The 16,340-nt window shown below is 42.6% G+C and overlaps 1 protein-coding gene across 3 annotated transcripts in view; it reads left to right on the forward strand.

Moving 5' to 3' along the window:
• The first annotated feature begins 2,644 nt into the window (after window positions 1–2,644).
• HIPK2 (homeodomain interacting protein kinase 2) overlaps window positions 2,645–16,340 on the forward strand; it is a 106,060-nt gene continuing 92,364 nt past the window's right edge. For all 3 annotated transcript variants that reach the window (XM_040345396.1, XM_040345398.1, XM_040345397.1), the window contains exon 1: window positions 2,645–3,022. The gene's annotated coding sequence lies outside the window, so the exon portion shown is untranslated. The remainder of the gene's footprint in view (window positions 3,023–16,340) is intronic.

Consider the following 16,340-nt stretch of genomic DNA (forward strand, 5'->3'; position numbering starts at 1 on the left):
GGGGCAGTTAAGGCTAGAGTTGGGACTTCATATTAGGGTTATTGCTAGTGTTGGGGTAGAGTTGAGGTATGCATTGCAACTGGAAGTAGGGTTAGAGTTGGGCTTCGGGGTAAAACTGGGGTTGGTATTAGGGTTTATGTTGGGTTTAGAGCAGTGGTTCTAAACCTTTCTAATGCAGCGACCCCTTGATAACATTTTCCAAGTTTTGGGGACCCCTAACAGTAAAATAATTTTTGTAGCGTGGGTTGTCAGCACCCAAGGAAAGGCAAGTAATTTGTGCCCCTAACCCCCAGATATTTAGCACTCCCTAAATTCCCTTCCACTCCTTTCATTCCCTTTTATCTCTCTCATTCCTAATTTCTTGTTTTTTTCCCCATCCCTCTCTCTAGCCGTCTTTCTTGTTCTTTCTCTTATTCTTTCTCTCCCTTTTTCTTTGTTCATCCCCCTCTTTTCCTCTCCCTTCCATGTATTCTCTATATTTATTCCTTATCTTACTCCTTGGTGGGGGGAATGGGATGAGTGGCAGTGCTGGTGGGGCGTGTGATCAGTGGCAGAGCTGGTGGTGGGTGGAATCAGTGGCAGTACTGGTGGGAGTTCTGATCAGCCAAATTAGATGCCAATCTGAGAACTCTAGTAGGGACTTTTAATGGCAACTATAATCACAGGTAGTGTTACTCACTGTGTCTCCGGCTTCACGGTGTCTCTGACTTTGTGGTGTCTTGTAGCAGTGACACCTATGCCGAAATCAGGAAATAGGGTCTCCTCCAGCCCCTCCCACTTCACATTCCTCACCAGTCAGCTGACCTCTAGTCTCTGCCCCCCACCTATGCTGTGAACTGAATGGTCGGCTGCGAAGAGACTGAGTGGGCGGCTGGGGACTCCAGAAACAGCCCAGCTGGGCAGCCACAGGCTCCAGGGATAGCCCTGCTGGGTGGCCGCGAAAAGGCTGGGAGAGCGATGCAGGATTCAGGAACAGCCCAGGATTTGGGGACCCCTGGCAATCGTCGGTTGACCCCCGAGAGGGTCCCCCCCAGGCTGAGAACCACTGGTTTACAGTAAGGGTTAACGTTATCACTATCTTAGGGCTGACATTGTTATTTATTTATTTTTTCATCTAAGCAGTCCACATAGAGACTAATTCTTTTACAAAGTATTTCTTGAAGGTTTTTCTTTTTTTGTACAGAGAAATACAAATAGGCCCGGATTCACAAAGCACTTGCGCCGACGTATCTCAAGATACAGCTGCCGACATCGCAGGCACCCTGGACAGGTAAGTGTCCATAAATTAAAAGTAAGCAGCTGTTTTTCTTCTTTGGTAAAAAAAATAAAATAAAAAATCAGCAGCTGCAGTATTTGTAGCTGCTGGCTTTTAATATAATTAATATAATAATAATAATAATTTATAATAATAATATATACAATAATAATCGAATATATCTATACATTACAATAATAATATAATATATCTATACATTACAAAAAAAATAATAATAATAACAATAATAATGATATAAAATAATAATATACAATAATAATAATGAAATCTACCTATACATTACAATAATAATAATAATATAAAATAATAATATATGATAATAATAATGGAATCTACCTATACATTACAATAATAATAATATAAAATAATAATATACAATAATAATAATAATAATGGAATCTATCTATACATTACAATAATAATAACAATATAAAATAATAATATACAATAATAATAATAATGATAATGGAATCTATCTATACATTACAATAATAATAATAACAATATAAAATAATAATTTACAATAATAATAATGGAATCCATCTATACATTACAATAATAATAATAATAATAATAATAATAATAATAATAATAATATAAAATAATAATATACAATAATAATAATGGAATCTACCTATACATTACAATAATAATAATAATAATAATAATATAAAATAATAATATACAATAATAATAATGGAATCTATATATACATTACAATAATAAAAATAACAATATAAAATAATAATATACAATAATAATAATGGAATCCATCTATACATTACAATAATAATAATAACAACAATATAAAATAATAATATACAATAATAATAATGGAATCCATCTATACATTACAATAATAATAATAACAATATAAAATAATAATATACAATAATAATAATGGAATCCATCTATACATTACAATAATAATAATAACAATATAAAATAATAATATACAATAATAATAATGGAATCTATCTACACATTACAATACACATTACAATAATAATAATAATAATAACAATATAAAATAATAATATACAATAATAATAATGGAATCTACCTATACATTACAATAATAATAATAATAATAACAATATAAAATAATAATATACAATAATAATAATAATAGAATCCATCTATACATTACAATAATAACTCTCCATGGGATTATGTGATGATCATTATTGTTCCATTGTATCAGTAATGTATACATTGTGCCCCCAGCACCCCGGATACTAATCATATGATGCCCCCCCCATGATGGCTGATTGAAGTGTGTTGGTTAAACAGAGGATGGGAGGGGGGAGCTCTGACAGCCCCCCTCCCCTCCCCCCCTGCACGTCATCCATGAGATGGGCGTTTGATTGCTCTTCGGAGCAGAGAAGAAAAGACTCCTCCAGCTCTCTTCTCTCCTCCTCCTTCTCTGCCTTTTCTCTTGTAAATCCAACTTTTAAGAAGCTCCCTGTTGGTTGGGTGCCCTGCATGGGGGTGCGGAAGGGGTTGCTGCAGTCTCTACCCTGTAGATTAGGTGCCAGGGACTGTACAACCCTCTTCTATAAGGCCCAGCCTGTGCACCCCCTGAATGTAGGATCCACCAGACACGGGGGTGCAGCTGGTGACTGCCAGGAGAGCCCACTAAGCACCCCCCCAGCATGGCACAAGTCAGCCCCAGGAAGCAGCAGTGACCCACCTGAGGACCATGAAGCTCTTCGTCTCTTGCCCCGGTGGCCCCTGTGTGTGGAGGTAAGATTGGGCAACCTATGCCCTCCCTGCCCCCCAACCCTAAAGAATCCAGACCCCCCTCTCCCCTCCCCCTCCTCTCTAATAATAATAACAACCCTTGCTGTCCTGTACAGTGTTTATAAAACATTACATTGTTACAGAAATCTGATGTTACTGTGAATGGATGAAGGGGGATTTGTTGTTTCCATAGATTTATTATGTAATGTGTGCAGCCTGTATAGTGATGTCTGCACTGGGCTGTCAGGGGTTAATCCTCTGCCTTAGGGGGAGGGGAATGGGGGGGGCAGTTTTTAGGGTTAAGCTGAACTGGGCTTGACTTTTCTAAGGAAGGATGGGGTGGGGAGAGCCTGGTGCCTATTGTTTATCTACTATCTGCAAGAAATATTCTCCCAAAACTTGCTGCATCCCCCCCATCCTTGTGCAGGGAAAAAAAAACAGTTTAACCCTTGCGTGTCCCTGGTGGGGGAGGGGATGGAAGAGTGTGAAACTTGGAGGACTGAGGCCTCTTGCTGGGGATTACACATTAACTGCCTTTATGGCCCTCTTATTGCTCCCATCGAGCTGGGAGGGTTCTCTTTTCTGCTGGTGCCACATTTGCAATGGCAACCTTTAATCGGATTGAAGTTAGTTTGATTTAACCCCTTCCAGGGCTCGCCAAGCCTCTTACTGCAAAGATCTCCCCTCCCCCACAATGTAGAATGGGGGAAGGAGGTTTCACCTCCCCCATCTCTGGCCCATAAACTCTAGGGCCCATAGCTTGTGAATGCCACCTCTGGGCAACGTTCGGGGTACCCAGTAGAAGAGGGGAAAGGCAGCTAATGGGGATTTTTTATTGTTTAAACGTCAACAGGCCCTCTTTTTTCTCTCTCTCTTGTCTGGGTGGCAATTCTGTACAGTAATCTGAATTGAAGGGCTGGCAGCGGCGCCCTCTGCTGGCCATGCAGCGCCAGAACAAGTATCTGGGTGCTAAAATAGATTACAGATCTATTCTAGGGGGAGAACTGTGGGAAGGATGGCAAGCTGTGTAGATGGATGGGAGATACAGGCATAGCATAGTATAGACATAGGATTTGGTTATATAGATGTATGGGGGGGGGGGGGGTATAGATATATATATATATGGAGTCCACATATAGATGTAGTGGGGGTATATGGAGTCCACATATAGATGTAGTGGGGGGTATATAGGGGGTATATCGATATATGGAGTCCACATATAGATGTAGTGGGGGGTATATAGATATATGGAGTCCACATATAGATGTAGTGGGGGTATATAGATATATGGAGTCCACATATAGATGTAGTGGGGGTATATAGATATATGGAGTCCACATATAGATGTAGTGGGGGTATATAGATATATGGAGTCCACATATAGATGTAGTGGGGGTATATAGATAAAGGACTCATACAGCTATATGTAGACTCTAAACATCCATACATGGCTCCCACGTAGCCATACATGGCCACCACACAGACCCACATATCTATAGGTAGACCCCGTTTATTTATATGTAGACTCCATACATGGCCCCAACGTATCCATAAATGACCACCACACATACATACACAGACCCCACATATCCATAGGTGGACAGCATATATCTATATGTAGACCTTGTACATTCATACATGGCCACCACACATACATACGCAGACCTCACATATCTATAATTGGACCCCATATATCTATATGTAGACTCCATACATGGCCCCAACGTATCCATACATGACCACCACACATACATACTCAGACCCCACATATCTATAGGTGGACAGCATATATCTATATGTAGATCTCGTACATTCATACGTAGCCACCACACATACATACGCAGACCCCACATATCTATAGGTGGACCCCATATTTCCATATGTAGACTCCATACATCCAAACATGGTTCCCACAGATCTATACATGGCCGCCATACATATGCGGACACCACATATCTAGAGGTGGTCCACATGCATCTCTATATGGACCCCATACATCTATAGGTAGACCCCATACATCTGTAGGCGGACTCCATGCATCTGTATAGTACAGTGCCCCATACATGACCCCCATATGTCCCTATCTCTGGCCAAGTTGTACTGCATAGATGTTTCTAGATGTGCAGGGGTCATGTATAGATGTGTAGGGTGCATTTTACTATATAGATGTGTGGTGGCCATGTATAGATGTATGGGGTTCATGTACTGTATGGATGTTTGAGGGGCATGTATAGATAGATGTATGGGGTCCATGTAGATGTTTGGTGGCTATAGATCTATGGGTTCCATGTACTGTGTAGATGTTTGGGGGGCATGTATATGGGGTCATGTACTGTAAAGATGTTTAGGGGGCATATATGGGGTTCATATACTGTATGGATGTTTGGTGGCCATGTATAGATCTATGGGTTCCATGTACTGTATAGATGTTTGGGGGGCATGTATAGATATATGGGGTTTATGTACTGTATGGATGTTTGGGGGCCATGTATAGATGTATGGGGACCATGGACTGTATAGATGTTTGGGGTCCATGCAGCCTTCCCTCTGCTATTAGGTTTATAGCTAGGTGATAAATAATTAGACTGGCAGCTAGAAGAGCGCCTGAGAAGCTACAGAAAATTACTGTAAAATTCCAGATGTTCCATATCTATAACTGGACCCCATGTATCTGTACAGTACCTTTTCCCCTACATATATCCCCTTCTCTGGTCAAGTTGTACTGTATAGAATGTATAGCACCCCTAAAATGATGTGTGGAGTAATTTACTGTTCAGATGCATGGGGACCTTGTACTGTATTTATGTATGGCGGCTATGTATAGGGCCTGGTATAGCAGCTGCATGGACCTCATTCAGCTATACAATTTCTGTGGTCCATGTATATCTGAATGAGGTCCATGTACTCACTGTATATATGTGTAAGGTCCATGCAGCCTGTCTTCCGCCATGATTTTTAGAGCTAGGTGAAGAATAATCAGACTGACAGCTAGAAGAGCATCTGGGAGGCAACACAATTGTACTATGAGGTTCCAGATGCTCCATATCTATAGGTTGGCCACATACATCTAGGGCTGCAACTAACGATTATTTTCATAATCGATTAGTTTGCCGATTATTGTTTCGATTAATCGGATAATAGTCTTTAAAAAAAAAAAAAATAGCATTTTTTTTTTTTTTTTTGGGCCAATTTGTTGTTTGGCAGATTACAAAACACAAATTGCCACAAAAACACATTACATGCTTTTCTGCAGCTTCTCCATTGAAATATATTGAACCAAAAAACCCAAAATAGCACCATTTGCGTTAAAAAGTCCTTGCCCTTTCCAAATACGTAGCAGCTGAAAGAAAATCATGGATGTGAACGTTTCCCATAGAAAAACATGAAATGAACTGTAGTGTGTTTCTGCAAAAAGCACCAAAAAACAGAGGTGACCCCGGCCTGAGATGTTTAGTAACATAATGGGGTTAAAAAAAAAAAAAGTACAAAAAGAGCAAATAATCACTACTGTAAGGCTGCATTCACACCTGAGTGTATTGTCGCCTGAAGCGCGACGCCCCAAAACGCTAGAGGGGAAAAAATACATTATTCTCTATGGAGATGGTTCACATCTCCACTACAAAACGCCTGACGCCGAACGCCTGAAGCCCAAACAAGTTCTGGACCCTTTTTTGTGGCTTGAATTTGGGCGTTTGGGCATTTTACATTGGTGACCCTAGACCTGTAAAAAATCACGGTAAAAAAAACGCTGCGTTTTGTCGCGGCAAATCGCGGTAAAAAACGATGCGTTTAGTCGCGGCAAATCGCGGTAAAAAACGCCGCAAAACGCTACGCTCAGGTGTGAATGCAGCCTAAGGGGTTAATTTTTTTTACTGTGGGACAGGGAAAGTAATATTTACAGTAGCGATTTGCTTTTTTGTACTATAAAGGGCTAATTTTAGTTTTTTTTACACCATTATGTTACTGGCCGATTAATCGATTATGAAAATTGTGATCGATTAATTTCATAATCGATTAGTTGTCGATTAATCGATTAGTTGTTTCGGCCCTACACACATCTATAGGCAGACCCCATGCATCTATACAGTACATTGTCCCATAAATCACTACATGGTCCCCACATATCTCCATCTGTAGCCTATTTGTACTGCATAGATGTGTGGGGCCTCTTACTATATAGATGAATAGGCTCCACCTATGATGTGTGGGGCCTCATACTATTTAGATGAATAGGGTCCACCTATGATGTGTGGGGCCTCGTACTATTTAGATGAATAGGGTCCACCTATGATGTGTGGGGCCTCGTACTATATAGATGAATAGGGTCCACCTATGATGTGTGGGGCCTCGTACTATATAGATGTATAGGGTCCACCTATGATGTGTGGGGCCTCGTACTATATAGATGAATAGGGTCCACCTATGATGTGTGGGGCCATGTACTATATAGATGAATAGGGTCCACCTAATACTATATAGATGAATAGGCTCCACCTATGATGTGTGGGGCCTCGTACTATATAGATGTATAGGGTCCACCTATGATGTGTGGGGCCTCGTACTATATAGATGAATAGGGTCCACCTATGATGTGTGGGGCCTCGTACTATATAGATGAATAGGGTCCACCTATGATGTGTGGGGCCTCGTACTATATAGATGTATAGGGTCCACCTATGATGTGTGGGGCCTCATACTATATAGATGAATAGGGTCCACCTATGATGTGTGGGGCCTCGTACTATATAGATGAATAGGGTCCACCTATGATGTGTGGGGCCTCGTACTATATAGATGAATAGGGTCCACCTATGATGTGTGGGGCCTCGTACTATATAGATGTATAGGGTCCACCTATGATGTGTGGGGCCTCGTACTATATAGATGAATAGGGTCCACCTATGATGTGTGGGGCCTCGTACTATATAGATGAATAGGGTCCACCTATGATGTGTGGGGCCTCGTACTATATAGATGAATAGGGTCCACCTATGATGTGTGGGGCCTCGTACTATATAGATGTATAGGGTCCACCTATGATGTGTGGGGCCTCGTACTATATAGATGAATAGGGTCCACCTATGATGTGTGGGGCCTCGTACTATATAGATAAATAGGGTCCACCTATGATGTGTGGGGCCTCATACTATATAGATGAATAGGGTCCACCTAATACTATATAGATGAATAGGGTCCACCTATGATGTGTGGGACCATGCACTATATAGATAAATAGGGTCCACCTAATACTATATAGATGAATAGGGTCCACCTAATACTATATAGATGAATAGGGTCCACCTAAAATACTATATAGATGAATAGGGTCCACCTAATACTATATAGATGAATAGGGTCCACCTAAAATACTATATAGATGAATAGGGTCCACCAATCATGTGTGGGGCCTCGTACTCTATAGATGAATAGGGTCCACCTAATACTATATAGATGAATAGGGTCCACCAATGATGTGTGGGGCCTCGTACTCTATAGATGAATAGGGTCCACCTAATACTATATAGATGAATAGGGTCCACCTAAAATACTATATAGATGAATAGGGTCCACCAATGATGTGTGGGGCCTCGTACTATATAGATGAATAAGGTCCACCTAATACTATATAGATGAATAGGGTTCACCTATGATGTGTGGGGCCTCGTACTATATAGATGAATAGGGAGGCAACAGAATCTTACTATGACGTTTTAGATGTTTATAGCCACATCAGGATCTGCTTACAAAAAATGTTTATATGTTCTCCTCTCCCTGTTTATGGCTTGCAGACTCTAATGTTATGTACACACAGGCACTTTATCCTATTTTGTATTTATTACTACAGTCAGGAGACTTCAGTAAGCATTTACCAAGCTTTAGCTGGCAGCCTCTACAGAGCTCGGCCCAGTTTTCCTTACTAGAGCTTGCTAAATATCCGTTTAAAGCTACAGCCAGCACATTCATGAGGACTTTAATTGAAGGTGCTTATTTATTTTGTAAACATTAGCCTAAAGTGCAGAGCTTCTAACATTCTTGGGTCAGCTCCTGCTCCCTTGGAGCTTTTAAAGACCCCTCCCCCCTCAGCTCCAACGTTTTGATTGTGCTAAATACAGATCTCAGTGATTGTGCCGTCTGTAGCTTTAAACAAGCTTTACATTGCTTTGTAAATGCCTTAAACTGATGTTCTGTAGATTAGGGTTGGCAGTGCCTTTGGGTTATCAGTCTTAAACCTCGTACACACGCTCGGTTCACTCGGAAAACTGCTGGCAGAGCTTTCTTGCCGAGTATACCGAGCGTGTGTAAGCCCCCGTACACACGGCCGAGGAACTCCACGTGCCAAACACATCGATTTCCTCGGCCAGTTCAGCACTGAAGCCGCCGAGGAGCTCGGCGGGCCGAGTTCTCCCATAGAACAACGAGGAAATAGAGAACATGTTCTCTATTTCCTCGCCGAGGTCCTCGTCGGCTTCCTCGGCCGAAAGTGTACACACGGCCGGGTTTCTCGGCAGAATTCAGCCAGAAACTCGGTCGGAAGCTGAATTCTGCCGAGGAAACTGGTCGTGTGTACGGGGCCTAAGAGGCTTTCAGGTCTCTCGACAAGAAAACTGGACAGAATCTAGACGAGAAAAATAGAGAACATGTTCTCTATTTTCTCGTCGTGAGATTCTCTGCAGTTTTCTTGCCGAGAAACCCGAGAGTGTGTATACTTACCTGGTCACCGTGGAAACCCGCGCATGCTCGAAATGACTTTGACGCATGCGCGGTAGCTTCCTAGGCATAGGTAGGGTGCAGCAAGATGGCGGCGACGGCATCGAATGTGACGAGCGCATGCTCGCCGTACGCGATGACGTCACCGCGTTCTTGCCTTTCAAGAGAACCGCGGTTCTTTTGAAAGGAGAGTCTGTACACTCGGGTGGCAAGAGATTCTTGCCAAGAATCTCGTCAGGAAAAACAACGTTTTTTTCCTGGCGAGATTCTTGCCCGTGTGTACAGGGCTTAAGAATGAGCTTCAGAATTTTTTTTTTTCGATATGCTTTGTAAATTCTTGCTGAATGTCTTTAGAATAAAATCTAAAAAATGCCTGTGTCTACGGCTGCCAAAAAGTCCCAACTGGGCTAAAAGGAACGCAACCCAAGCTCCTGTTTACCACACACACCAGTAAGGGAAAATATCAATGTCTATAATATAAGAAAATTGCTGACAACTCCATACTTTGGTCATATGACAACATTATCAACCCCCCCTCCCCTCTCATTACGCTGACCATTGAAGATTCACAGTGAAAAGGATCCTATTTACACAATGTTCCAGCGCATATCAGGAGCAGTACATTTATATCTATAGCAATACCAGCTAAGGATGTCTGCCTTGTAGCACTGTGGTCCTTTGTTCACATCCGTGCCTGTGTGGGTTTCCTCCGGGTTCTCCAGTTTCCTCCCACGCGCCAAATACATGCTAGTATGTTAATTGGCTCCTGTCTAAGACCCCATACACGCTATGATATTTTCTGCAGATTTTTGTCTTCATATTTACCAAAACCATATAATATGAGGTCAAACCTTAAAGCAGGGGTCCGGCGGGAAAGAAAAAAAAAAGAATATTAAAAGTCAGCAGCTACAAACACTGTAGCTGCTGACCTGTAACCACTTGCTTACTGGGCACATATACCCCCTTCCTGACCAGAGGACTTTTTGCGATTCGGCACTGCGTCGCTTTAACTGACAATTGCGCGGTCGTGCGACGTGGCTCCCAAACAAAATTGACGTCCTTTTTCCCCCACAAATATAGCTTTCTTTTGGTGGTATTTGATCACCTCTGCGATTTTTATTTTTTGCGCTATAAACAAAAAAAGAGCGACAATTTAAAAAATATATATTTTTTTTTACTTGTTGCTATAATAAATATCCCAATTTTTTTTTTTAAAAAAACAATTTTTTTCTCAGTTAAGGCCGATACGTATTTTTGTAAAAAAAAAAAAAAATCGCAATAAGCGGCTGGTTTGCGCAAAAGTTATAGCGCCTACAAAATAGGGGACAGAATTATGATTTTTTTTTTTACTAGTGATGGCGGCGATCTGCGATTTTTATTGGGACTGCAATATTGCGACGGACGTATCAGACACTTTTGACACAAATTTGGGACCATTCACATTTATACAGCCATCAGTGCTATAAAAATGCACTAATTACTGTATAAATGTGACTGGCAGTGAAGGGGTTAACACTAGGGGGTGAGGAAGGGGTTAAATGTGTATCCTTGGTGTGTTCTAACTGTGTGGGGGGAGGGGGGTGACTGGGGGAGGTGACCGATGCTGTGTCCCTATGTACAAGGGACACAGATCGGTCTCCTCTCCTCTGACAGCACGTGGAGCTCTGTGTTTACACACAGAGCTCACACGTCCCTGCTGTGTAACCGACGATCGCGTGTACCCGGCGGACATCGCGGCCGCCAGGTACACGCATCGGCTTCCCAGCGATGCACCGGGACAGTGTTTACCCGCTGCGCGCCCCCCAGAGGCACTTCAAATGACGTCCAAAGACGTCCCGTTGGCACCTGAGAGCCGCGCTGTTGACGTCTTCTGTCAATAGCGCGGGTCTCAAGTGGTTAATAAGCACACTTACCTGTGCAGGTTGCCGTGATGTTGGCCGCCCAAGGCCGATCCGTCCCTCGGACCGGGTTCCGGCGCCGCCATCCTCACTAAGGGAAACAAGGCAGTAAAGCCTTGCATCTTGACTGTCCGTTTCCTACTGTGCATGCGCAAGTCGCGTGGCTTTTTGTGAATGGGCACACCATCCTGTGTGTCCCAGAAGGCAGCACGCCTCCATTACCTAGGAGGCAACGCGAGAAGGAGAACACAGAACCTCACCGCGGATGAGTAAGAGGCAGATTAGGACGATCTGCCTAGTAACAGCCTTGTTGTAAGTATAGAAGTTATTTTTTTTTTAGGGTGGACCTCCACTTTAAGAGTTTCAATTTGTGTGTAATCAGGCAGGCCCTTGTGCAACACAGTTGAAGGTAAATCTAAAGGAAATTGAATAAGAAAATTGTATGGTGTATGGCCAGCTTAGGCTCCTGATCAGTTTTTCCTTTGTTTTTGCCTTGCATTTTCATGAAGAAAAATTCACGACCATTAACCTCCCAGGCGGTATGATTATTTCAGAAAAAAGGTGCTGAAAGCGGTACCATTATTTGCAAGGAAATTTGGCGTTTTATACTGTAGGCCTGTAATTCTTAGGAATAACTCACTTAAATCAGTCCAAACAAGAGTCTAGTAGGCATCCCGGGTATGACATTTTTTTTAAAACAAAATTATAATATAATAAATAATTATAACAAATAATAATATAATTATAATAAAAATGATTCAATAATGTAATCAACTCAAAATCACTGAAATTTGCTCAGTTGCAGAATTGTCGCTCTCATTATTTTTTTTTTTATGACGAATTTCCCCGCAAATCGCTATCGCACAATTCTGCAAGTGATTATAATTTATTATCGCTGTTTTCTAGCTGCTCTAAAACCTTTTTTGACATAAAGGGACACTTTTGGTTGCTATGGACAATCTACAGTTTGCAGGCAGAAAGAACCGTTTTTATTATATAAAAGTACATGTAGGACACTGGGCAGACCACTAGGGACAAGGGGGGGTGGGTGTATTTTTTACATACAGTACTGTAATCTATAAGATTACAGTGTACTGTATGTATAGTGTTTGTTTACCTTTTTGAATTTGGCGCCGATCTCCGCCCCTGTGCGTCGTAACGTCGCAGGGAACGGAGATCGGCGGCACAGGAGGACACTGTGTGAATCGAGCGAGGACCCGCTCGCTCACACAGCGCGGTGGCATCGCTGGATCCAGAAACAAGGTAAGCCAGCGCGTGCTGCAGGCTCTGCATAGCTACCCTGAGCGTGACTCGGGGGTTACCGATTTTAGCACAAAAAATCCACCCCGAGTCATGCTCGGGAATACCGCCAGGAGGGTTAAATCCTACAGAACTATATGGAACTCTTCCCACTAGTCAGTTGCGGGTCAGGTGTGTTTTTAAAAGTCCTGCATGCTGCATTTTAGATGCATTTTTGGTGCGGTAAAAAAATGCACCAATAATGCAAGGGAAGCTATTTAGGGGAAAAAAATTGTACCTTTACAACCCCTTTAAGCAGGACATACACGGTGAAAATATTTTTCATGCAACCACGGGTTGCAGGAGAGAAATTCACTCAATTTCCCCATCAACACAGACAATGTTGACACGGGAATCCCTCCTGCCCCTCCTTCTAGGATTATTGCTAGCGGCTATATATAGGCAAATAGACTGCAGTTGCTCCAGAGCTTAGTAAATGAGATAAAGGTTCACTTTGCAAAGAATACTCAATTACATGCAAGGAAATAAAAACAAAACAGCATTTTTGCTTGCACATGATTGGATGATGGAAGTCAGCAGAGTTTCTGCTCATTTTCTAAGCTCTGGAGCAACTGCTGCGTTTTGCAAAGTGCACTGTCTCTTTGCCTTTAGTAAATCAACCCCAGTGTGTTTTGTGACGTTTTTGCAGAATTAAAGAATACATTTGTGTATAGGCCCACTATCCTGGTTAGACGCTGGCAGTGGAAAGGTTAACAGTGAGAGCTCCTGCTGGGTTTGCTGCGCACTCCTGTGTCCTAGCTGACATTCTCTTTCTGAAATCCAGAGCGATGCGAGATTATAAATTAATCCAGAGTAGGATGGCTTCATTGTCAGCCTTACCAAGGCCGTGTGCACATGGAGAACATGTTAGTCTACCTGGGTGACCTTGAGAAATGACAATACCTGCATGATGGGGGCGCCATACAGGTAAGGGCGATGTCAGAGGGGCGATTAATTGCTGCTACAAATCACCAATGGCAGCTGGAGATTTCATTGCTAGGGTCACTGGTAATTTAACGCTCAGAAGCCGTTTGCTGCTACAAGTTAAAGTGGCGTTACAACATTGCGTTGGTGTGCTCTGCGACAAATCGCTCTCTTTCAGCAATTTGTAGCTAGGCCATAGAGGAGGATGCAGAGCGATTGTCACTGGGATAAGAGGGGGGAGATTTACTAAAACTGGAGCATGCAAATCTGGTGCAGCTCTGCATAGAAACCAATGAGCTTTCAGGTTTTATTGTCAAAGCTTAGTTAAGGAAGCTGAAGTTGGAAGCTGATTGGCTACCATTGACAGCTGCCCCAGATTCTCCAGTTTTAGTAAATCTACTAAAGAACAATCGCTGAGCAACTGACCTATACATTAGTGATTCCATAGAAAATATCTCTGATTTCCTAAGGGAGAAATTGTTTTAAAAAAATGAAATAAAAATGGAGACGATCGCTTCAATAAATGACATCGCCCTTACAATGCAACTTAAACATTTTCATATGGAGTACCGTATTTATCGCGGTATAACGCGATCCCGCGTATACCGCGCACCCCTAAAGTGACCCCCAATCCTGTGGAAAAAAAGTTATTTTTGTACTTACAGTTTTGGTGTCTTGCGCGGCGTCCATCGGCGGCCTCGTCGGGTCCGGCGTCCTTCTGCGGCTTCGGTGTCCTTCTGCGGCTTCGGTGTCCTTCTGCGGCGGGTCCGGTGTCCTCTTCGGCGGGTCCGGTGTCTTCTTCGGCGGGTCCGGTGTCTTCTTCGGCGGGTCCGGTGTCTTCTTCAGCGGGTCCGGCGTCCTTCTGCGGCGTCCTCCCCGCTCGTTTCCCGCGCCGAGTGTTGAATACTGCGCCAGCATATACCGAGCGCAGTACACTCGGGCAGGCTCGGCAACTGTCGCGCTCGACTGGCCGAATATACCCGAGTGTACTGCGCTCGGTATATGTCGGCGCAGTATTCAAAACTCGGCGCGGGAAAGCGGGTATCGGCGTATATAGCGCACCCACGATTTTGCCCTGGATTTCAGGGCAAAAAAGTGCGCGATATACGCCGATAAATACGGTATTTAACTCACTTATTGGGTGATTGCAGTGTGCAGGATGGTATTTTCCATCAGATGAGATTGTAGTTTCCAACAAAATCCAGCAAGATATCGATCATATGATGTATGTGGAGCATAGGCGTGCGCACAAGGTGTGCCAGGTGTGCCCAGGCACACCCTAATCACCCTGTGCAGCACAGATTCCCCCTACTGCCCTGGCTCCCATCTTTCTCCCCCCGCAGCGCTGCCAGCTTCCCTCCTCTCCTATCGGCTGTTGCTGCTGGGATGTTTTAGGAGTGGGGAAGGGGCCGGTAAATGTGTAACACCAGTGCTGCCAATCAGTGCCCACCAGTGCTGCCAATCAGTGCCGCCTATCAGTCCTGCCTCATCAGCGCCGCCTCATCAGTGCTGCCTCATCAGTGCCCATTAGTGAAGGAGAAAAATGTTCCCATGATGCACTAGCTTTATGTTTGGTGCATTGCAGTACCATGTATTGTAAATAGCACCCCAATATCTTGTCTAACAAGAGAAATACGTCAGCTTTTGGGGCCAGCGAGGGATTAGTCCACAGAGGTAAGTATTTTAATGGGCCTTGTTACATAGCCCTAAAGCTGACCATGCACATGGAAATCTGATTTGTGCGTTGCGGCAAGAGATGTTAAAACATGCACATGTATTTTTTCGCATTACCACAATGCGGAAAATAGAAAAAGGTATCTATAGAGCTTGCACTTACATTATATATAAATAATAGCTATATGCATTACCGTCAATGCATGGTAAAGCATGTGCTGACAAAAAGAGAAGCAACTACTCAAGAAGCGGTAATTGATGGTCGGACTTTAGGGGCAAGACGGGAATATCAAAAATATAAATTTTATTACAAAAAATAAAAAGTTTACAAAGCAGATCAATAAAAAAACATATAGGATATATGATATAGAAAATATCCTCTGTGCATCGTCTACGCGTTTCGCCGTTGGACTTCCTCAGGACGAGCAGAAGAAAGTAATAGTAGAAAAATACATTTCATTATCTTAGAAAAATCCGGATCATATATATATATATATATATATATATATATATATATACATACATACATATATATATATATATATATATATATATATATATATATATATATATGTCGAAAAGATCATAGAAGAGAGTTCCATATAGAAGGAAAGGGCCAGAAATCTCTCCAAAAACTCCAAAACGCTCCCTCTATCTAAGGTGTCGGTTGTGGGGGTGCATCATAGGTTCAGTAAACAAGTTCTAGTTTTTTCAGAGATATATGAACATTGATTCCGGGGCGGTCCAGAGGGGGAATGGCAGAGACACGTAAGTATCCAATGTAATGCAACCAAGTGCATCAGACCTGGATCCAAGTA

This window comes from Rana temporaria, chromosome 3 (genome assembly GCF_905171775.1).
Source record: "Rana temporaria chromosome 3, aRanTem1.1, whole genome shotgun sequence".
NCBI classification, from domain to species: Eukaryota; Metazoa; Chordata; class Amphibia; order Anura; family Ranidae; genus Rana; species Rana temporaria.